The sequence below is a fragment of the Saimiri boliviensis genome, chromosome 11 (assembly GCF_048565385.1).
Source record: "Saimiri boliviensis isolate mSaiBol1 chromosome 11, mSaiBol1.pri, whole genome shotgun sequence".
In the NCBI taxonomy this organism is placed as follows: Eukaryota; Metazoa; Chordata; class Mammalia; order Primates; family Cebidae; genus Saimiri; species Saimiri boliviensis.
Genome location: NC_133459.1, coordinates 27351845 through 27374978, shown reverse-complemented (window position 1 = coordinate 27374978; position 23134 = coordinate 27351845). Strand labels below are relative to the sequence as shown.

Genomic DNA, 23134 nt, shown 5'->3' with positions numbered 1-23134 from the left:
AGGGTTTCACCATATTGGCCAGGCTGGTCTTGAACTCCTGGCCTCAGGTGATCCACCCGCCTCGGCCTCCCAAAGTGCTGAGATTACAAGGGTGAGCCACCACACCCAGCTGAGTTCCTGTTCTTGATCTCTCAGCACCTGCAGTACCCTAGTCACAACCATCATCTCACTTTGATTGGCTTTTACTTCTCAGTCTGTACATCTTGGGAAAGCAAGGATTACTTTTTTTTTTTTTAAGATGGAATGGCCGGGCGCGGTGGCTCAAGCTTGTAATCCCAGCACTTTGGGAGGCCGAGGCGGGTGGATCACGAGGTCAAGAGATCGAGACCATCCTGGTCAACATGGTAAAACCCCCTCTCTACTAAAAAATACAAAAAATTAGCTGGGCGTGGTGGCGCGTGCCTGTAATCCCAGCTACTCAGGAGGCTGAGGCAGGAGAATTGCCTGAACCCAGGAGGCGGAGGTTGTGGTGAGCCGAGAACGCGTCATTGCACTCCAGCCTGGGTAACAAGAGCGAAACTCTGTCTCAAAAAAAAAAAAAAAAAGATGGAGTTTTGCTCTTGTTGCCCAGGCTGGAATGCAATGGCATGATCTTGGCTCACCGCAACCTCTGCCTCCCAGATTCAAGTGATTCTCCTGCCTCAGCCTCCCCAGTAGCTGGGATCACAGACATGGGCCACCATGCCTGGATAATTTTTGTATTTTTGGTAGAGACAGGGTTTCTCCATGTTGGTCACACTGGTCTAGAACTCCTGACCTCAGGTGATCCGCCTCGGCCTCGGCCTCCCAAAGTGCTGGGATTATAGGCATGAGCCACCACACCCAGCCAAGTATTGTGGGGCTTTTTGGTTTTTTTTGAGACAAAGTCTCCCTCCATTGCCCAGGCAGGAGTGTAGTGGCACAATCTCAGCTCAGTGTAACCTCCGCCTCCTGGGTTCAAGCAATCCTCCTACCTCAGCGTCCCAAGTACTTGGAATTACAGGCATGCACTACCACACCCAGCTAATTTTTAGTACAGATGGAGTTTCACCATATTGGCCAGGCTGGCCTCAAACTTCTGACCTTGTGATCCGCCTGCCTCAGCCTCCCAAAGTGCTGAGATTACAGGCCTAAGTCACCGCGTCCGGCTCTTTTTTTCTTTTGAGAAGTAGTCTAACTCTGTTGGCAGGCTGGAGTAGAGTGGCGCAATCTCGGCTCACTGAAACCTCCACCTCCCAGGTTCAGGCAATTCTCCTACCTCAGCCTCCTGAGTAGCTGGGACTATAGGCAAGAGCCACTATGCCTGGCTAATTTTTGTAATTTTTTTTTTTGAGACAGAGTCTCACTCCATCACCCAAGCTGGAATGTAATGGCACAATCTCAGCTCACTGCAACCTCCGCCTCCCAGGTTCAAGTCATTCTCCTGCCTCAGCCTCCTGAGTAGCTGGAATTACAGATTTGCGCAACCACACCGGGCTAATTTTTTTATTTTTAGTAGAGATGGGGTATCACCATGCTGGCTAGGCTGGTCTCAAACCCCTGACCTCATGATCCGCCCACCTCAGCCTCCCAAAATACTGGGATTACAGATGTGAACCACTGCACCTGGCCTGGTCTCCATCTTTTGACCTCATGAGCTGTCTGCCTTGGCCTCCCAAAGTGCTGGGACTACAGGCGTGAGCCACTATGCCTGACCAGGATTGCTTTTCTTATTTAGCAACTCCCCCATGGCTAGCACAGTGCCCAGGACGGATGTGTAATAAATGGTTTTCAAATATCAGACTTACATTTTTTTTTTTTTTTGAGACGGAGTTTCGCTCTTGTTGCCCAGGCTGGAGTGCAATGGCGCGATCTCGGCTCACCGCAACCTCCGCCTCCTGGGTTCAGGCAATTCTCCTGCCTCAGCCTCCTGAGTAGCTGGGATTACAGGCACGTGCCACCATGTCCAGCTAATTTTTTGTATTTTTTAGTAGAGACGGGGTTTCACCATGTTGACCAGGATGGTCTCGATCTCTTGACCTCGTGATCCACCCGCCTCGACCTCCCAAAGTGCTGGGATTACAGGCTTGAGCCACTGCGCCCGGCCCAGACTTACATTTTATCTACAAAACTGCTTATCTGAAACTTTGTAAACAAATCTGAACACACAGCAAGTATGCAATACATTTTTGTCCAATTTAGAGACTCACTTTAGCCTAAAAGACTTCTAGAACTTTCTTATTTTATATTTTTTTATTTAAAGATAGAGATAGGATCTCAGTATGCTACCCAGGCTGGTCTTAAACTTCTGGCTTCCAGTTATCATCCCGCATCGGACTCCCAAAGTGTTGTAATTACAAGTGTGAACCATCATGCCTGGACACTTCTAGAACTTTCTACCTTCCTATCTGGGGATATATAAATTTGCCTAGGCAGCTAGGCTAAGCTATATAGCTTATGGCTCATGATTATGGCCAGTTCAACAAATATTATATTGAGTCTACCTCATATCAGGCAGAGTTAGATTCCTTGGATATGAGGAGCAACAATAACGGCTCTTAAGGAACCACAGAAGGAAGAGAGACATGACACTATTGGATATTGCAGAGAAAAAGTAACTGCAAGATATTATCGTACACAATATAAACTTCTGCTCCTTGAAGACTTAAAACTAGAAAAGGGGACAGGCACAGTGGCTCATGCCTATAATTCCTGTACTTTGGGAGACCAAGGCAGGCAGATCACTTGAGGTCAGGAGTTTGAGACCACCCTGGGCAACATGGTAAAACACCATTTCTACTAAAAATATAAAAATTAGCAGGAAATGAAGGTGGGTGCATGTAATCCCAGCTACTCAGGAAGCTGAGGCAGGAGAATTCATTGAACCCAGGAGGAACAGGTTGCAGTGAGCCAAGACCTCATGACTGCACTCCAGCCTGGGTGACAGAGAGAAACTCAGTCTCAAAAAAAACGGCTGGGCATGGTGGCTCATGCCTGTGATCCCAGAACTTTGGGAGGCCAAGACAGGCAGATCACGAGGTCAAGAGATAGAGACCATCCTGGACAATATGGTGAAACCCCATCTCTACTAAAAATACAAAAATTAGCTGGGTGTGTTGGCACACACCTGTAGTCCCAGCTACTCGGGAGACTGAGGCAGGAGAATGACTTGAACCCGGGAGGCAGAGGTTGAAGTGAGCCATCACACAACTGCACTCCGGCCTGGCAACAGAGTAAGACTCCATTTCAAAAAAAAAAGGCCAGGTGCAGTGGCTCACGCCTGTAATCCCAGCACTTTGGGAGGCCAAGGCAGGCAAATCACCTGAGGTCAGGAGTTGGAGACCAGCCTAACCAATATGGAGAAACCCCATCTCTACTGAAAATACAAAATTAGTCGGGCATAGTGGCACATGCCTATAATCCCAGCTATTTTGGAGGCTGAGGCAGGAGAATTGCTTGAATCCGGGAGGCGGAGGTTTTGGTGAGCTGAGATCTCACCACTATACTTCAGCCTGGGCAACAAGAACGAAACTCAGTCTCAAATAATAATAAAAATAATTTTGTGCACAGAAGAGTCTGCATTAACTACTAATCTGTGGGATTTTTCACTTATGCCATCATGTTGGCTCAAAAAGTTTCAGATTTTGGAGATTTGGGGTTTCAGATTTTCAGATTAGGGATACTCAACCTGTAATACCTGAGGCAAAATAATGGATTATTAAATGGTTAAAGAAGCAGATTTAGAAGGATGCTTCTAATTTCAACATTCGACCCTAAGGAAAGTCCCCTCTACAACATTCTGAATAGGTGGTTGACTAACTTCTTCGTTAATATCTTCCTCAACAGGAACTCATATTTTACTCTTTACCCACACCATACCTTAGTATGCAAGAGGAATGTTTTGGCTACTTCTCTAGCCTTCTGAGAATTTATCAGAGAGGATAATTATAATCATCCACAATACATCTTTCTTTTTTTTGTTTTGAGATGGAGTTTCGCTTGTTACCCAGGCTGGAGTGCAATGGCACGATCTCGGCTCACCGCAACCTCTGCCCCCTGGGTTCAGGCAATTCTCCTGCCTCAGCCTCCTGAGTAGCTGGGATTACAGGCACGCGCCACCATGCCCAGCTAATTTTTTGTATTTTTGGTAGAGACGGGGTTTCACTGTTGACCAGGATGGTCTCAATCTCTTGACCTTGTGATCCACCCGCCTCAGCCTCCCAAAGTGCTGGGATTACAGGCGTGAGCCACCGCGCCCAGCCTCACAATACATCTTTCAACATCAGTCTAAGTCACGGGTCTGATTCAACACGACAATTCTGACTTTCTTTAGAGAAGCAAGTTTGTGTTGAGTTATCACTTATCACCCTAAATACCATATTACTTACAAGTAACCCAAAACCAGCTCTACAGACTACATTGCCTGAATGCAAGGTCGTCTCTGAGCTAAGTGTAAATGGAAAAGTAGCAACAAAAACACCTGAGGCAAAATGAGTGAGTTTATCCTTTGAGTATTTCATGGAAGGGGCTTTAAAGTATTCAATGTGAAATCATACAACTCTCTCTGGAATTCTTTTTATTTAAACTTGCTTTTATTTATTTTTTTTTTTGAGATAGTCTCATTCTGTCACCCAGGCTGGAGTGCAGTGGCGCCATCTTGGCTCACTGCAACTTCTGCCTCCTTAGTTCAAGCAATTCTTGTGTTTCAGCCTCCCAAGTAGCTGGGATTACAGGTGCCCGCCACCACGCCCAGCTAATATTTTGTATTTCTAGTAGAGATAGGATTTCACCATGTTGGCCAGGCTGGCCTTGAACTCCTGACCTCATGATCCACTCACCTCAGCCTCCCAAAGTGCTGGGATTACAGGCTTGAGCCACTGCACCTGGCCTAATTTCTTTATTTCTCTGTAGATGTGAGGTCTTGCTATGTGGCCTAGCTTGGTGTCAAACTCTTGGGCTCGAGCAGTCCTCTCACCTCAGGTTCTCAAAGTGCTGAGATTAAAGACCTGAGCCACTGTGCCCAGCCTGTAGTTATTTTCAAAGACAAAAAAGACACCTTGAAACTAAGCACATCACTGCTCATATAGCTACCAGAATACTCAACGAATTACTTGTGACCCACTCAGAAATTAAATGAAAAAAATTCGTTTTTGTGTGCCCTGAAAATCCAATGTTTAAAATGTGGCAAGATGCTATGTTTGAATAAACACAAATGTCATGAATGCAGGGAGGGACACTGGAAGCAGTAATTAAAAAGAAATAATACTGGCCAGGCACCATGGCTCACACCTGTAATCTCAGCACTTTGGGAGGCTGAGGTAGGCTGATCACAAGGTAAACAGATTGAGACCATCCTGGCCAACACGGTGAAAGCCTGTCTCTACTAAAAATACAAAAATCATTCAGGTGCAGTGGCTCACACCTGTAATCCTAGCACTTAAGAGGCTAAGGTGGGTGGATCACTTAAGATCAGGAGTTCGAGACCAGCTTGAGCAATATGGAGAAACCCCATCTCTACCAAAAATACAAAATGAGCCACGCGTGGTGGCGCACGCCTGTACTCCCAGCTACTCGGGAGGCTGCTTGAACCTGGAAGGTGGAGGTTACAGTGAGGTGAGATTGCACCACTGCACTCCAGCCTGGCAACAAAGCAAGACTCCGTCTCAAAATAATAATAATAATAATAATAATAATAATAATATTGGCACTTTCTGGAGGCTAAAAAATAAAAATGAATAATAAGTACGAGATTCCTGAAATTTTCTAACTCCAAAATATTTATTTAATACTTTTTTGAGACAGTTTCACTCTTGTTGCCCAAGCTGGAGTGCAATGGCACGGACTCAGTTCACTGCAACTTCCGCCTCCCAGATTCAAGCGATTCTCCTGCCTCAGCCACCCAAGTAACTGGGATTATAAGCGTCTGCCACCATGCTAAGCTACTGCGATTGGCCCAAAATATTTTATTCCACACTCTATTGTAACTATTGTAGACTGTGCAGTTTTGTTTTTTTTTTTTTTTTTTGGTGAGACAAAAGTCTCACTCTGCCACCCAGGCTGGGGAATACTGGCACACTCTCGGCTCACTGCAACCTCAACTTCCGGGGCTCAAGCAATTCTCCCACCTTAAGCCTCCTTGAGTAGCTGGGACCAACGGCAGCGCCACCACACCTGGCTAATTTTTGTTGTTTTTTGTAGAGACGGGGTTTCACCATGTTGCCCAAGCTGGTCTAGAACTCGAGCTGAAGAAAGGCCGAGGAGGCCGCTCACAGCAACCACCCGAAAACAAACAAAATTAGGCGGGCTCGGTGCCATGGGCCTGTAGTCCCAGCTACTCAGGAGGCTGAGGTGAAAGAGAGGATCGAGTTTGCAGTGAGCCGAGATCGCACCACTCACTGCACTCCCGCCTGGGCAGTGAAAGGGAAACTCTTTTCCCAAAAAGAAAAAGAAATAAAAAAGAAATTTCCACTTTAAACTATGGTTTTGTTTAAAATAAGGGGAACAAATCCAAGTTAAAATTGTATTACTTGAGGCTAAAACTCCTTGATATCCCCTTTATTTCTTCTCGTGTATTCAGCGAGTGATCCAGAGTGCAAGATGTAATGAAGTCGACAAGTAAACTACGCAAAAACATTGAGAGAAGTATTCAGAGGAGGTGAAGTTCTAAGTCACAGACTGGAGACTACTATGTAAATGTTTGAGGGAGCGATGGGATGAGTTCTTAGGAGAGTCATCCCTACAGCCCAGCGGATTTTGGCTCAGGGCAAGACCAAAATACGGCCCCTCTGATAAACCTAATGAAGCTGAGTAGAAGCCACCTATTCAATGTGTTTGCTGAAGTAAATAGGCACCCCCGCCTCAAAAAAAAAAAAAAAAAAAATCATCATTTAAGATATTAAATATACGTCCTTGATTTAAGGCTCTCAAATTAGAAGACAGTGCAAACACTGAATGAAAAGGTTCCCCAAATGCACTTTGCTAACTAGTAGCAGAGGCAAGGGGGAAAAGAGAATCCCTCAAGACTAGAATCGCATCTGACAGTCTCTTCCTAAAACCCGTCTTGATTCGCCTGAATAGACACCGGGCAAGGCCCCATCTGTGTCTGCTAGGAAGTGGTTTTGAGGCTTCTCTCCTCTTGAAGAGAATTTAGGGCTGTGCTTGCTGTCTAGGTCAAGGTTTGGCTGGCTCGTCTGGTGGACCCTCCAAGTCCCTCGGGTGGGCATGCTGCCTTCATCTATCCTGCCCCTCCATTGGGTAACACCTGGCCGATTCCCCTGCCATTTCAGAAGGCGCCAACACCCTAAGCGTCTTCCCTCCACGATCTCTACTTTCTCCAGCCCTGACCTGGCAGGCTCCTCTGTTCTCCACTTAGACAGCAGGAGGTACTCGAGCCTCCTGCACCCCCTCACGTTTGGAGCCCTGCTCTTTCACACCTCGGGAGGCTCCAGGAGTCTTCCTACCACACGCTCATCTGCAGGGAGACCTGGGCCTGCTCACTTCCCCCTGGAGCTCCTCTTCCCTCCCTGCTTTTGGAAAAGAACTTGCCTTTTTTTCCCCCTTGTTCTGAACGGCCGAGGCCTCTACTGCGGCCCTCGGAAGACGCCGGACTCTGCTTTCCTCGGAAGAACCCACTCCGTACTCTTTGCTCCCCAGCCAAACCTCCCAGAGGGTCTCCTCCCAGGCGGGCTTCCCTCACTCATCGTCCCCCTCCCACCGGGCGGGGCCCGGGCCTCTAACCAGCTCCCCATCCAAGGCCCCGGTGCTCCCCGGACCCCGCCTTTGGAGATACCCCACGCTCCCTGGACCCCTCGTCGGGGTCCTGGGCGCTCGGGCCTCTCAGTCCGGAGTCACTCCGGCCCCTCCTGGCCCCTCAGCCGAGTACTTCCGGGCCCCGCGGTCCGGGGGCGCCGGGGCCCCCCCGGTGCTGGGCTCGCCGGTTCCCGCCGCCCTGGCCTGGGGCCCGAGCCCCGGCAGCACGGCCGGCTGCGCTGGGGGCGGCCCGGCTGCTCGGGCGGACCCAGCGGCAGCGTCCCCCCACCCCCCCGCGGCGCCGCGACGTCCGCTCGCTCCCCGGCGGCGGCGGCGGCACGCACAGGGCGTGGGGAGGCGCCCGCGGAGGCAGCAGCCCCCCGCCCCCTGCGCGCCCGCCCGCCCTCGCCGGCCGCCGCGCGGCCCCCGCGCCCGCCCCCCCGCCCCCACCCCACCCCGCGCCCGCGCCCGCGCGCCCACCCCTCCCCCTCCTCACCGTCTCCGTCGGGCGGGCGGGCGGCGAGCGGCCAGGGCGGGCGGGCGACGGAGCATGCGCAGAGGCCGCCACGGCAGCTACCGCCACCGCCGCCGCCAGGCCGGGCTTCAACACTTCCGGCCGCCGCCGCTGGCGAGCTGGCGCCTTAAAGGGGACGCGTCCCTATTGCCGGCCCCACCGAGGATTAACTTTAGCCAAGGGATTTGGGCCTTTACCTGAGCAGGATTCCTCCACCCTTGAAAATCAGTGTTGGAAAGGTCGCTAGAGACCCCAATAACTCTCCTTCCCGCACTCACAAATGAGGAAAATAACGCCTAAATGAAAGAATCACCTCATCCGCAATCGAGGGCCAAGCTAGCTTTCTCGACTCCTCTGGAGGACTCTACGCCTTTTACTTCCCCAAATCCTGTTCTATGAAGTTTCCGTCTTATCAGACCCTTCAAGTTACAATCCAGCTATCAATTTGCAGTCAGAAGATTTGCATAGATCACGACTGGTCATGAGTCCTTGAGCAAGCCCTAAGCATTATCTGACCCAGGCCCGTTTGCCAAGCTTTTTCTGCTTGTGACTTGCTAGGTTCAAGTCTTGACTCCCCTGCTGGAAATGTAAGGGACTCTGGAGGAATTTCCTGACAACTCTAAGCTTCTGTTTCCCATAAGGCATAATGTAAGTGCTAAAAAAAAAAAGGTGATACCTGCATGAAAAGTGCTTCGGAGAATTCCCGGGGTCAGTAATAGTAATTAACACGTATTAAGACCTTTATTTGGCCGGGCGCGGTGGCTCAAGCCTGTAATCCCAGCACTTTGGGAGGCCGAGGCGGGTGGATCACGAGGTCAAGAGATCGAGACCATCCTGGTCAACATGGTGAAACCCCGTCTCTACTAAAAATACAAAAAAAAATTAGCTGGGCGTGGTGGTGCGTGCCTGTAATCCCAGCTACTCAGGAGGCTGAGGCAGGAGAATTGCCTGAACCCAGGAGGCGGAGGTTGCGGTGAGCCGAGATCGCGCCATTGCACTCCAGCCTGGGCAACAAGAGCGAAACTCCATCTCAAAAAAAAAAAAAAAAAAAAAGACCTTTATTTTTTCTTTTTCTGTGAGAGGGAGTATGGCTCTGTTGCCAGGCTGGAGTGCAGTGGCGCGATCTCGGCTCACGACAACCTCTGCCTCCCGGATTTAAGCAATTCTCCGACCTCAGCCTCCCAAGTAACTGGGACGACAGGCGCGTGCCACCGTGCCCGGCCGATTTTTTTCTTTTCTTTTTTTTTTTTTTTTTTTTCAGTAGAGACAGAGTTTCACCATGTTGGCCAAGATGGTCTCTGTCTCCTGACCTCGTGGTCCGCCCGTCTCCGCCTCCGAAAATGCTGGGATTACAGGCGAGCCAGTGCGCCCAGCTTTATTAAGATCTTTCTGTGGCCGGGTGTGGATGGAAGTTGCAATGAGCAGAGATCAGGCCACTGCACTCGAGCCTAGGCAAGAATGAGACTCCAACTCAAAAAACAAACAATCGAAAGACCTTTCTATGGCCTAAGGCTTGGTGAAGATGCTTTTGTTTTCTGTAACCCTCACAGCAACCCTACTAAGTAGGTTTTTTCTTTTTTCTTTTCTTCTCTTTTCTTTAGTTTCTCTTTTCTTTTTTCTCTTTCTTTTGAGACGGAGTTTCGCTCTTGTTACCCAGGCTGGAGTGCAATGGCGCGATCTCGGTTCACCGCAACCTCCGTCTCCCGGGTTCAGGCAATTCTCCTGCCTCAGCCTCCTGAGTAGCTGGGATTACAGGCACGCGCCACCATGCCCAGCTAATTTTTTGTATTGTTAGTAGAGACGGGGTTTCACTATGTTGACCGGGATGGTCTCGATCTCTCGACCTCGTGATCCACCCGCCTCGGCCTCCCAAAGTGCTGGGATTACAGGCTTGAGCCACCGCGCCCGGCTCTTTTTTCTCTTTTTTAGCAGAGTCTCACTTGATCGTCCAGGCTGAGTGCAGGGGCAGGATCTCGGCTCACTGCAACCCTGGCCTCCTGTGCTCAAGCAATCCTCCTGCCTCAGCCTCCTGAGTCCCTGGGACCGCAAGCAGGAGCCACCATACCTGGCTAATTCGTGTGTTTTTAGTAGAGATGGGGTTTCTCCATGTTGCCCACACTGATCTCAAGCAATCGTCCTGCCTTGGCTTCCCGAAGTCCTGGAATTACAGGTGTGAGACACTGTATTTATTTATTTATTTTGAGAGGGAGTCTCTGTCACCAGGCTGGAGTGCAGTGGTGCAATCTCGGCTTACTGCAACCTCTGCCCTTATGGGTTCAAGCAATTCATCTGCCTCAGCCTCCTCAAAAGTAGCTGGACAGGTGCATGCCATCACACCCAGCTAATTTTTGTATTTTCAATAGTGACAGGGTTTCACCATGTTGGCCAGGATAGTCTCGATGTCTTCATCTCATAATTCGCTCGTCTCGGCCTCCCAAAGTGCTGGGATTACAGGCATGAGCTACCGCGCTCGGCCATTTATTTTTATTTAGTTATTTTTTGGGACAGAGTCTCACTGTTGACCAGTCTGGAGTGCAGTGGCACAATCTCAGCTCATCGCATCCTCAACCTCCCGGGTACAAGTGATCCTCCAACTTTGACCTCTTGAGTAGCTTGCACAACCATGTTTAGCTACTTTTTTTATTTTTTGTAGAGATGGAATTTACCAAGGCTGGTCTCAAATTCCTGAGCTTAAGGGATCCACTCAGTTCAGCCTCCCAAAGTGCTGGGATTACAGGCGAGAGCCACCATGCCTAGATGATAACTTTTTCTTTCTTTTTTTTTGAGATAGAGCCTTGCTCTGTCGCTGAAGCCGGAGTGCAGTGGCCCACGATCTCAGCTCACTGCAACCTCCACCTTCTGAGTTCAAGGGATTCTCCTGCCTCAGCCTCCCAAGTAGCTGGGATTATAGGCATGCCCTGCCATCCCTGGCTAATTTTTGTATTTTTAGTAGAGATACTGTATTGGTCAGGCTGGTCTCAAACTCATGACCTCAGGTGACCCACTCACCTCAGCCTCCGACAATGCTGGGATTACAGGCATCAACCACCGCGCCTGGCCTATAACTAATTTTTTTTTTTTTTTTTTTTTTTTTTGAGACAGTGTCTTGCTCTTGTCACCCAGGCTGGAGTGCAGTGGCGTCATCTCCACTCACTGCAACCTCTGCCTCCCAAGTTCAAGCGATTCTCCTGCCTCAGCCCCCTAAGCAGGTGGGATTACACGTGCCTACCATCATGCCTGGCTAATTTCTGTATTTTTAGCAGAGATGGGTTTTCATCGTGTTGGCCAGGCTGGTCTTGAACTCATAACCTCAGGTGAGCTGTCCGCCTGAGTCTCCCAAAGTGCTGGGATTACAGGCATAAGCCACTGCTCCTGGCAACTGAATTTTTAAAGGACAAAAACTTCAAGTATCATCTGGTCTCTCCTCCAGCTTGGAACAGTATCTCTGGCTGTCCACCGACTCTCCATACTCTATATGCCCACAACTGAATTGGTTTCTCTCCCCACCTCCCCTTACATGTCTCCAACATACCTGCTTCTCTCCTGGTGTCCTCCACCTAGGGAATGTTGCCCTCATTTCTCAGTCACCTCCCGAAGACCCCTAGAATATTACCTCTTCTCTCACTCTGACTTGGTCCAGATCATCATTTCCTGCCTCTGTCACAGCCAAAGCCTCCTAATTGGTCTCCCTACTTCCTGTCTTGCTGCCTTTGAGTCTTCATTCTTAATTCTTCTAGTGGCCCCCTATCCCCCTAGAAAAAAAACTCATTGTGGCCAGGCACAGCGGCTCATGCCTGTAATCCCAGCACTTTGGGAGACCGAGGTGGGCGGATCATGAGGTCAAGAGATGGACACCATCCTGGCCAACATGGTGAAACCCCATCTCTACTAAAAATTCAAAAATTACCTGGGCGTGGTGACATGCACCTGTAGTCCCACTCAGGAGGCCGAGGCAGAAGAATCACTTGCAGGAGGCAGAGATTACAGTGAGCCAAGATCGTGCCATTGCACTCTAGCCTGGCAACAGAGCAAGACTCTGGCTCAAAAAAAGAAAAATTGGGCCAGGGGCGGTGGCTCAAGCCTGTAATCCCAGCACTTTGGGAGGCCGAGGCGGGTGGATCACTAGGTCAAGAGATCGAGACCATCCTGGTCAACATGGTGAAACCCCATCTCTACTAAAAAATACAAAAAATTAGCTGGACATGGTGGCATGTGCCTGTAATCCCAGCTACTCAGGAGGCTGAGGCAGGAGAATTGCCTGAACCCAGGAGGCGGAGGTTGCGATGAGCCGAGATCCCGCCATTGCACTCCAGCCTAGGTAACAAGAGCGAAACTCCGTCTCAAAAAAGAAAAAAAAAAAGAAAAAGAAAAATTGATTGTGAACTCCCCATCATGGTCTACAGCTGGCACTGGGATCCTCTCTTGACTTGCTTTTTTTTTTTTTTTTTTGAGACTGTCTTATTCTGTCACCCAGGCTGGAGTGCAGGGGTGCAATCTCAGTTCACTGCAACCTCTGCCTCCCAATATCAAGTGATTCTCCCACCTCATTCTCCCAAGTAGCTGGGAATACAGGCACATGTCACCATGCCTGGCTAAGTTGTGTATTTTTAGTAGAAACAGGGTTTCACTACATTGTTCAGGCTGGTCTCGAACTCCTGACTTCAGGTGATCCACCCACCTCAGCCTCCCAAAGTGCTGGGATTACAGATAGGAGCCACCCCGCCAGGCCTTGACTTGCTCTCTTTGTATCACTCTGGTCCAGCCACACTGGCCTTCTTAAAGTTCCTCCAGCACATGGATTTCACAGCCTTTCCCTATACCGTTTCACCAGGGCAGGCACCCTCTTCCTCTGGATCTTCATCCTTCCATCCCCCAGAACCCAGTTCCTCAGCCTGGTCTTCCCTGTTCTCATGTCTCAAGTCATGCCCCCTCTCCAGACACTCTCAGCTCCTTTATAGCCCTTACCCATTTCTGACATATCTTGTCCCCATCTGTATCTACAGCCCACTCCCCTCCCCTCCATACGTACGTATCCTGCAATGGAACCTCTGTGAGAGCAGGGACAAAGTCGATTTTATTCACGGTGGGACTCCCCTAGCTCTTAGAACATTGCTTGGTATCTAGAGAGCACGCAAAAAATATTTAAAAGTCTATTAAGGACTGCCTGTGTTTTTGTATCTACCTCCCCACCCCCGACAGCTTACCCCACCCTTCTGCATCCACATTCTCAGAAGCCAGAAGCCACTAACAGATGGAGAGTGAATCAGAAAAGGAGGCAGAGAGAGAAAGCAAGGAAATTCTGCCAGTTGGTGCAACAACAACAAAAAAAGACTAGGATGAATCTAGATGCGGCAGTCAGGTGTATCACCTCCTCCACCCCACTGCAACCCTACCCTCACCCGGTGTCCACCACCGCAACCTAAGCAAAATCAAGGCCATGTGTGGTGGCTCACACCTATAATCCCAGCACTTTGGGAGGCCAAGGCTGGTGGATGGCTTGAGTCCAGGAGTTCAAGGAGGCAGTGAGCCATGATCAGGCCACTGCACTCCAGCCTATATGACTGTCTCAAACTACAACAAAAACCTTCCACTAACACTTACCACCCACTCACCTTACAGAACTCAGAGCCCAGTTAGTGCTGCCTCCATTGCCATGTGACCTTCCTTCCTTCGTGAAGGCTCTCTCTGGGCCTCAGTCTACCTGTCTGTGCTGGTGACCATTATGCCAGCTAAAATTAAGGCTCTTGAGGCACAAATAATTTGATGAAGGCTTATTGGAAGCCAAACGTGAAGACTGACCCCAGGAAAACACACCAACAGAGTTGAGCATGTTATGGAGCCTGTCCCCGGGAGAAAGGTTTTTACAGGAAAGTTTGAAATGAGGGCGTGGGCTCCTCCTACCAAAATTGTCCTCTTTTTTTTTGTTGTTTTTTTTAGATGGAGTCTTGCTCTGTTGCCAGGCTGGAGTGCAGTGGCATGATCTTGGCTCACTGCAACCTCCGCCTCCCGGATCAAACAATTCTCCTGCCTCAGCCTTCCAAGTAGCTGGGACTACAGGCACATGGCACCACTCAGCTAATTTTTACATTTTTATTAGAGGCAGGGTTTCACCATGTTGGCCAGAATGGTCTCCATCTCTTGACCTGGTGATCTGTCCACCTCAGCTTCCCAAACTGCTGGGATTACAGGTGTGAGCCACCTCGCCCAACCTCTTTTTTTTTTTTTTTTTTTTGAGACGGAGTTTCGCTCTTGTTACCCAGGCTGGAGTGCAATGGCGTGATCTCGGCTCACCGCAACCTCCGCCTCCCGGGTTCAGGCAATTCTCCTGCCTCAGCCTCCTGAGTAGCTGGGACTACAGGCACGCGCCACCATGCCCAGCTAATTTTTTGTATTTTTAGTAGAGACGGGGTTTCACCATGTTGACCAGGATGGTCTCGATTTCTTGACCTTGTGATCCACCCGCCGCGGCCTCCCAAAGTGCTGGGATTACAGGCTTGAGCCACCGCGCCCGGCTTTTTTTTTTTTTTTTTTTAAGAGACAGGGTCTCACTATGTTGCCGAGCCTGGAGTGCAGTGGCTATTCATAGGTGCCATCCGACTACTGATCAGCACAGGAGTTTTGACCTGCTCCGTTTCCGACCTGGGCCGGTTCATCCCCCCTTAGGCAACCTGCTGGTTCCCCGCTCCCAGGAGGTCACCGTATTGATGTTGAATTTAGTGTGGATACCCGATTGGCATAGTACACTACAGCCCAGAACTCCTGGACTCAAGAGATCCTCCAGCCTCAGCCTCCCAAATAGCTGAGACTATAGGCATGTGCCCCCATGCCCAGCTTTTTCTTTTTTTTTTAGAGACAGGGTCTCACTTCAGTACTTAGGGTGGAGTATAATGGCACGATCATAACTCACTATAGCCTGGAACTCCTGGGCTCAAGGGATCCTTTCACCTCAACCTCCAGAGTAGCTAGGACTAGGCATGCTTCAGTTAATCTTAAAATAAATAGGCGTCCTAGTTAGTGTCCCCCAGGTTACACATTGATCAGTACAACAATTTGAGGAATTTACAATAAGATTCGTTGCTGGTATGTTCCCCACATTGTTCCATACAAAAAAGAAAAAAAAACAGAAAATAGATTTTTTTTTTTTTTTTTTTGAGACACAGTCTCGCTCTATTGCCAGGCTGGAGTACAGTGGCAGGATCTCGGCTCACTGCAACCTCCACCTCCCAGGTTCAAGCAATTCTCCTGCCTCAGCCTCCTGAGTAGCCAGGACTGCAGGCATGCACCACCACACCAGCTGATTTTTGTACTTTTTTTTTTTTTTTAAAGACAGGGTTTCACCATGTTGGTCAGGCTGGTCTTGAACTCCCGACCTCGGGTGATCCGCCCGCCTTGGCCTCCAAAGTGCTTGGATTACAGGCGTAAGCCACCACGCCCGGCCACTGATTTTTGTATTTTTTTTAGTAGAGACGGGGTTTCACCATGTTGGCCAGAATGGTCTTGATCTCAACCTCGTGATCTGCCTGCCTCGGCCTCCAAAAGTGCTGGGATTACAGGTGTGAGCCACCGTGCCGGTCCATTTATGAGCACTTCTGCTCTACCATGCATGGGGGGGACACTTGGCATACACACTGTTGGCCCATTATCATGTAGGCCCCCAAAACCAGTGACCACCTCCCAGCCCAGTGCCAGGGATATCACAGGCACACTTGAAGTCTTACTCTTCAATATCTTTCCCTTTTTTTTTTTTTTTTGAGATGGAGTTTCACTCTTGTTGCCCAGGCTGGAGTGCAATGGGTACAATCTCAGCTCACTGCAACCTCCGCCTCCGAGGTTCAAGTGATTCTCCTGTTTTAGCCTCCTGAGTAGCTGGGGTTACAGGCGCCCAACACCAGGCCCAGCTAATTTTTGTATTTTTGCTAGAGACAGGGTTTCACCATGTTCGTCAGGCCGATCTTGAACTCCTGACCTCAGCTGATCCGCACGCCTCAGCCTCCCAAAGTGCTGGTATTACAGGCCAACACTCCTGGCCTAATAGCTTTCCTTTTAAATTATTTCATTTTTAAATTAACTTTTAATTTTTTATTTTGATAAAATAGACATTATATAAAGTTTACGATTTTAACCCTTTGAGACAGAGTCTTGCTCTGTCACTCAGGCTGGAGTGCAGTGGTGAGATCTTGGCTCACTGCAACCTCTGCTTCTCCGGTTCAAGCTATTCTCCCGTTTCAGCCCCGAGAGTAGCAGGGCTACAGGCATGTGCCACCACACATGACTAATTTTTGTACTTTTAGTAGAGACAGGGTTTTACCTTGTTGTTCAGGGTGGTTTCAAACTTGTGACCTCAAGCGATCCACCCACCTTGGCCTCCCAAAGTGCTGGGATTACAGGCTTGAGCCACCGAACCTACCCAGAATTTGATTGTGCTAAGTGTTTAATATTTTTTTACAATATTTGTCCTTTTTTTTTTTTTTTTTTTGAGATGGAGTTTCGCTCTTGTTACCCAGGCTGGAGTACAATGGCGTGATCTCGGCTCACCGCCACCTCCGCCTCCTGGGTTCAGGCAATTCTCCTGCCTCAGCCTCCTGAGTAGCTGGGATAACAGGCATGCGCCACCATGTCCAGCTCATTTTTTGTATTTTTAGTAGAGACAGGGTTTCACCATGTTGACCAGGATGGTCTCGATCTCTTGACCTCGTGATCCACCCACCTCGGCCTCCCAAAGTGCTGGGATTACAGGCTTGAGACACCGCGCCCGGCTTTTTTTTTTTTTTTTAAGATGGGGTTTCACCATGTTGGTCAGGCTGGTCTTGAACTCCCGACCTCAGGTGATCCACCCACCTGCCTTGGTCTCCAAAGTGCTTGGATTACAGGTGTGAGCCACCACGCCCGGCCCTATTTGTCCTTTTGAGTCTGATTAATTTCACTTAGCATAATGTGTTCAAGGTTCATTCATGATATAGCATGTTTCAGTACTTCATTCCTTTTTATGATCAAATAATAATTCCATTGTATAGACATCCATTCATTTGGTTTATCCATTTATCCTTTGATGGACATTTGAATTATTTCTACCTTTTAGCTATTGTGAATAATGCTGCTATAAATGTGATTGTACAAATATCTGTTCAGGTTCCTGCTTTCTTTCTTTTTTTTTTTTTTTTTGAGATGGAGTTTCACTCTTGTTACCCAGGCTGGAGTGCAATGGTGCGATCTCGGCTCACCGCAACCTCCGCCTCCTGGGTTCAGGCAATTCTCCTGCCTCAGCCTCCTGAGTAGCTGGGATTACAGGCACGCACCAGCATGCCCAGCTAATGTTTTGTATTTTTAGTAGAGACGGGGTTTCACCATGTTGACCAGGATGGTCTCCATCTCTTGACCTTGTGATCCACCCGCCTCGGCCTCCCAAAGTGCTGGGATTACAGGCTTGAGCCACTGTGCCCAGCTAAATTCCTGCTTTCAATTATTTTGGGTCTATAACCCGAAAAGGAATTGTTGGATCACATGTTTATTCTGTGTTGATTTTTTTTTTTTGAGATGGAGTTTTGCTCATGTTGCCCAAGCTGGAGTGCAGTGACGTGATCTTGGCTCACTGCAACCTCAGCCTCCCAGGTTCAAGTGATTCTCCTGCCTCAGCCTCCTGAGTGGCTGGAATTACAGGCGTGCACCACCATGCCCAGCTAATTTTTTGTACCTTTAGTAGAGACAGGGTTTCATCATATTGGCCAGGCTGGTCTTCAACTTCTGACTTCAGCTGATCCACTTGTTTGGGCCTCCCAAAGTGCAGGGATTATAGGCTTGAGCCACTGCATCCGACCCTATGTTGATTTTTTTTCCTTTTTTTTTTTTTTTTTTTTTTTTTGAGATGGAGTCTCATTCTGTTATCCAGGCTAGAGTGCAGTGACTTGGTCTCTGCTTCTGCCTCCCAGGTTCAAGCAATTCTCCTGCCTCCGCCTCCCGAGTAGCTGGGACTACAGACGCACACCACCACGCTCGCCCAATTTTTGTATTTTTAGTAGAGATGGGTTTTCATGATTTGGACCAGAACGATCTTGAACTCCTGACCTCAATTGATCTGCTTCCTCAGCCTCCCAAAGTGCTGAGATTACAGGTGTGAGCCACCACACCCAGTACCTACTGCATTCTTTTTTTTTTTTTTTTGAGTCGGAGTTTTTTTTTTTTTTTTTTTTTTGAGACGGAGTTTCGCTCTTGTTACCCAGGCTGGAGTGCAATGGCGCGATCTCGGCTCACCGCAACCTCCGCCTCCTGGGCTCAGGCAATTCTCCTGCCTCAGCCTCCTGAGTAGCTGGGATTACAGGCACACGCCACCATGCCCAGCTAATTTTTTGCACCTTTAGTAGAGACGGGGTTTCACCATGTTGACCAGGATGGTCTCGATCTCTCAACCTCGTGATCCACCTGCCTCGGCCTCCCAAAGTGCTGGGATTACAGGCTTGAGCCACCGCGCCCGGCCTGAGTCGGAGTTTTGCTCTTGTTACCCAGGCTGGAGTGCAATGGCGCAATCTCGGCTCACCACAACCTCCACCTCCTGGGTTCAGGCAATTCTCCTGCCTCAGCCTCCTGAGTAGCTGGGATTACAGGCACGTGCTACCATGCCCAGCTAATTTTTTGTATTTTTAGTAGAGATGGGGTTTCACCATGTTGACCAGGATGGTCTTGATCTCTTGACCTCGTGATCCACCTGCTTCAGCCTCCCAAAATGCTGGGATTACAGGCGTGAGCCACCGCGCCCAGCCTACTGCATTCTTACTTAATTTTTAAACAAATTAAGAAAACTTTCAGGTTAAGTGGACAAAAGACTAATTTGAGGCTGGGAGGCTGAGGCAGGTGGATCACATGAGGTCAGGAATTCGAGACCAGCCTGCCTAACAAGGGGAAACCCCATCTCTACTAAAAATACAACAAATTAGCCAGGCATAGCGGTGGGAGCCTGTAATCCCAGCTACTCGGGAGGCTTGATCCCAGAGGGTGGAGATTACAATGAACGGAGATTGTGCCACTGCACTCCAGCCTGGGCAACAAGAGCAAAAATCTGTCTCAAAAAAAAAAAAAAAAAAGACTAATTTGAATTATAAAAATAGAGAATTGGCCGGGTGTGGTGGCTCAAGCCTGTAATCCCAGCACTTTGGGAGGCCGAGGCGGGTGGATCACGAGGTCAAGAGATCGAGACCATCCTGGTCAACATAGTGAAACTCTGTCTCTACTAAAAATACAAAAAATTAGCTGGGCATGGTGGCACGTGCCTGTAATCCCAGCTACTCAGGAGGCTGAGGCAGGAGAATTGCCTGAACCCAGGAGGCGGAGGTTGCGGTGAGCCGAGATCGCGCCATTGCACTCCAGCCTGGGTAACAAGAGCGAAACTCCATCTCGAAAATAAAAAAAAATAAAAATAAAATAGAGAATCGGCTGGGTGAGGTCACACCTGTAATCTCAGCACTTTGGGAGACTGAGGTGGGTGGATCACCTGAGATCTGGAGTTCGAAACCAGCCTGGCTAACATGATGCAACCTTGTCTCTACTAAAAATACAAAAAAATTAGCCAAGCATGATGGCGAGTGCCTGTAATCCCAGCTATTCGGGAGGCTGAGGCAGGAGAATCGCTTGAACCAGTAAGCGGAGGTTGCAGCGAGCTGATACTGCATCCAGCCTGGGCAACAAGAGGGAAACTCCATCTCAAAAACAAAACAAAACAAAAAAGCAATATTGTATCCCTGGAGGGGTTGCAGAGATTAGTGTCACCATTAAGGACCTGAAAGACAAAGAGATGGTGATTCCCACCATATCCCCATTCTACTCTCCTATTTGACCTTGCAGAAAACAGATAGATCTTGGAGAATGAGAGTGGATTATCATAAGCTTAACCAAGTGGTGACTCTAGTTGCAGCTTCTGTACCAGATGTGCCTTTGTTGCTTGAGTAAATTAACACATCTTCTGGTACCTGTTATGCAGCTACTGATTTGGCAAATACCTTTTTCTCCATTCCTGTCAGAAGCAATTTGCCTTTAGCTGGGGAGGCCAGCAATATACTTTTACTGCCTTACCTCAGGGGTATATCACCTATCCAGCTTCATATCATAATCTTGTTCGCAGAGATTTTTTTTTTTTTTTTTTTTTTTTGAGACAGAGTTTCGCTCTTGTTACCCAGGCTGGAGTGCAATGGCGTGATCTCGGCTCACCGAAACTTCCGCCTCCTGGTTCAAGCAATTCTCCTGCCTCAGCCTCCCAATAGCTGGGACTAAAGGCGTGCGCCATTATGCCCAGCTAATTTTTGTATTTTTAGTAGAGACCAGTTATTTATTTATTTATTTATTTATTTTTTGAGACGGAGTTTCGCTCTTGTTACCCAGGCTGGAGTGCAATGGCACGATCTCGGCTCACCGCAACCTCTGCCTCCTGGGTTCAGGCAATTCTCCTGCCTCAGCCTCCCAAGTAGCTGGGATTACAGGCACGCGCCACCATGCCCAGCTAACTTTTTGTATTTTTAGGAGAGACAGAGTTTCACCATGTTGACCAGGATGGTCTCGATCTCTTGACCTCGTGATCCACCCACCTCAACCTCCCAAAGTGCTGGGATTACAGGCGTGAGCCACCGCGCCCGGCCTTTTTGCAGAGATCTTGATCATTTTTCCCTTCCACAAGATATCACACTGGTCCGTTACATTGATGACGTTATGCGATTAAACCCAGTGAGAGAGATATAGCAAAACACTGGACTTTTTGGTGAGGCATTTGTGTGTCAGGGATGGGAAGTAAATCTGACTAAAATTCAAGGACCTTCTACCTCAGTGGAATTTCTAGTCCAGTGGTGTGGGGTCTGCTGAGATATTCTAAGGTGAAGGATGAATTGCTGCCTTTGATCCCTCCTACAAGCAAGAAAGAGGCACAACGCCTACTGGACCTATTTAGATTTGGGGGGCAGCAGATTCCTCATTTGGGTGTGTTACTCCAGCCCATTTATCAAGTGACCCGAAGGCTGCCAGTTTTGAGTGGGGTCCAGAACAGGAGAAGGCTCTGCAACGGGTCCAGGCTGCTGTGCAAGCTGCTTTGCTGCCACTTGGGCCATAGGACCCAGCAAATCCAATGGTGCTGGAGGTGTCAGTGGCAGATAGGAATGCTGTTGGGTGCCTTTGACAGGCCCCTGTAGGTGAATCACAGCAGAGGCCTCTAGGATTGTGTAGCAAGGCCCTGCCATCTTCTGCAGATAATTACTCTTCTTTTGAGAGACAGCTCTTGGCCTATTACTGGGCTTTGGTAGAAACTGAACATTTGATGATAGGTCATCAAGTTACCATGTGACCTGAACTGCCTGTCACGAATTGGGTGCTTTCTGACCCATCTAGCCATAAAGTTGGGTGTGCACAGCAGCATTCCATCATCAAATGGAAGTGGTTATACGTGATCAAGCTGGAACAGGTCCTGAAGACGCAAGTAAGTTGCATGGTCTCTACTCCTGCCACTCTACCTTCTCTCCCCTAGCCTGCACCCATGGCCTCATGGGGAGTTCTCCATGATGAGTTGACAGAGGAAGAGTGGACTAGGACCTGGTTTACAGATAGCTCTGCATGATATGCAGGCATCACCCAAAAATGGACAGCTGCAGCACTACAGTCCCTTTCTAGGACATCTCTGAAGGACAGCAGTTAAGGAAAACCTTCCCAATGGGCAGAACGAGAAGTGTACCTGGTTGTGCACTTTGCTTAGAGGGAGAAGTGACCAGATGTGCAGTTATATAGTCATTCATGGGCTGTAGCCAGTGTTTTAGCTACATAGTCAGGAACTTGGAAGAAGCATGATTGGAAAATTGGTGACAAAGAAATTTTGGAAAGAGGTATGTGCAGGGACCTCTTTGAGTGGTCAAAAACTGGGAAGATGGCTGGGCTCAGTGGCTCATGCCTGTAATCCCAGCACTTTAGCAGGCTGAGGCGGGCAGATCACCTGAGGTCAGGAGTTCAAGACTAACCTGGCTAGCATAGTGAAACCGCATCTCTACTAAAAATACAAAACTTAGCCAGGCATGGTGGCAGGTGCCTGTAATCCCAGCTACTCAGGAGACTGAGGCAAGAGAATTGCTGGAACCCAGGAGGCAGAGGCTGCAGTGAGCCGAGATCATGTCACTGCACTCCAGCCTGGGCGACAGAGCAAGACTCCGTCTCAAAAAAAAAAAAAAAAAAAAAAAAAAAAAAAAGTGAAGATATTTGTATCCCATGTGAATGCCTACTAATGGGTGGCCTCAGCAGAGATTTTTTTTCCCGGGCTCAAGAGTTCCTCTCACCTTGGCCTCCCAAAGTGCTGAGATTACAGATGTGAGTCACAGCACTGATCTTTTTTTTTTTTTTTTTTTTTTTTTTTGAGACGGAGTTTCGCTCTTGTTACCCAGGCTGGAGTGCAATGGCGTGATCTCGGCTCACGATCTCGGCTCACCGCAACCTCCGCCTCCTGGGTTCAAGCAATTCTCCTGCCTCAGCCCCCTGAGTAGCTGGGATTACAGGCACGCGCCACCATGCCCAGCTAATTTTTTGTATTTTTAGTAGAGACGGGGTTTCACCATGTTGACCAGGATGGTCTCGATCTCTCGACCTCGTGATCCACCCGCCTCGGCCTCCCAAAGTGCTGGGATTACAGGCTTGAGCCACCGCGCCCGGCTCACAGCACTGATCTTTATTACTATTTTTTTGAATTATTGTCTGGCAGCATCTTGGACCAGAGTAGGCTCAGAGAAACTTCATATATATATATATATATATATATATTTTTTTTTTTTTTTGAGGCGGAGTTTTCACTCTTGTTACCCAGGCTGGAGTGCAATGGCGTGATCTCGGCTCACTGCAACCTCCGCCTCCTGGGTTCAGGCAATTCTCCTGCCTCAGCCTCCTGAGTAGCTGGGATTACAGGCA

General features: G+C 48.9%; 1 protein-coding gene across 4 annotated transcripts in view; it reads right to left on the bottom strand.

Moving 5' to 3' along the window:
• The window catches only part of GMEB1 (glucocorticoid modulatory element binding protein 1), a 58876-nt gene extending 50161 nt beyond the window's left edge, over positions 1 to 8715 (bottom strand). For 2 of the 4 annotated variants that reach the window (XM_039474382.2, XM_039474383.2), the window contains exon 1: positions 8204 to 8265. The gene's annotated coding sequence lies outside the window, so the exon portion shown is untranslated. Of the gene's footprint in view, positions 1 to 8203; positions 8278 to 8418 lie in introns of those variants that run through there. The other 2 variants (XM_074380385.1, XM_074380386.1) reach the window with 2 other exon arrangements.
• Between the last annotated feature and the right edge of the window lie 14419 nt (positions 8716 to 23134).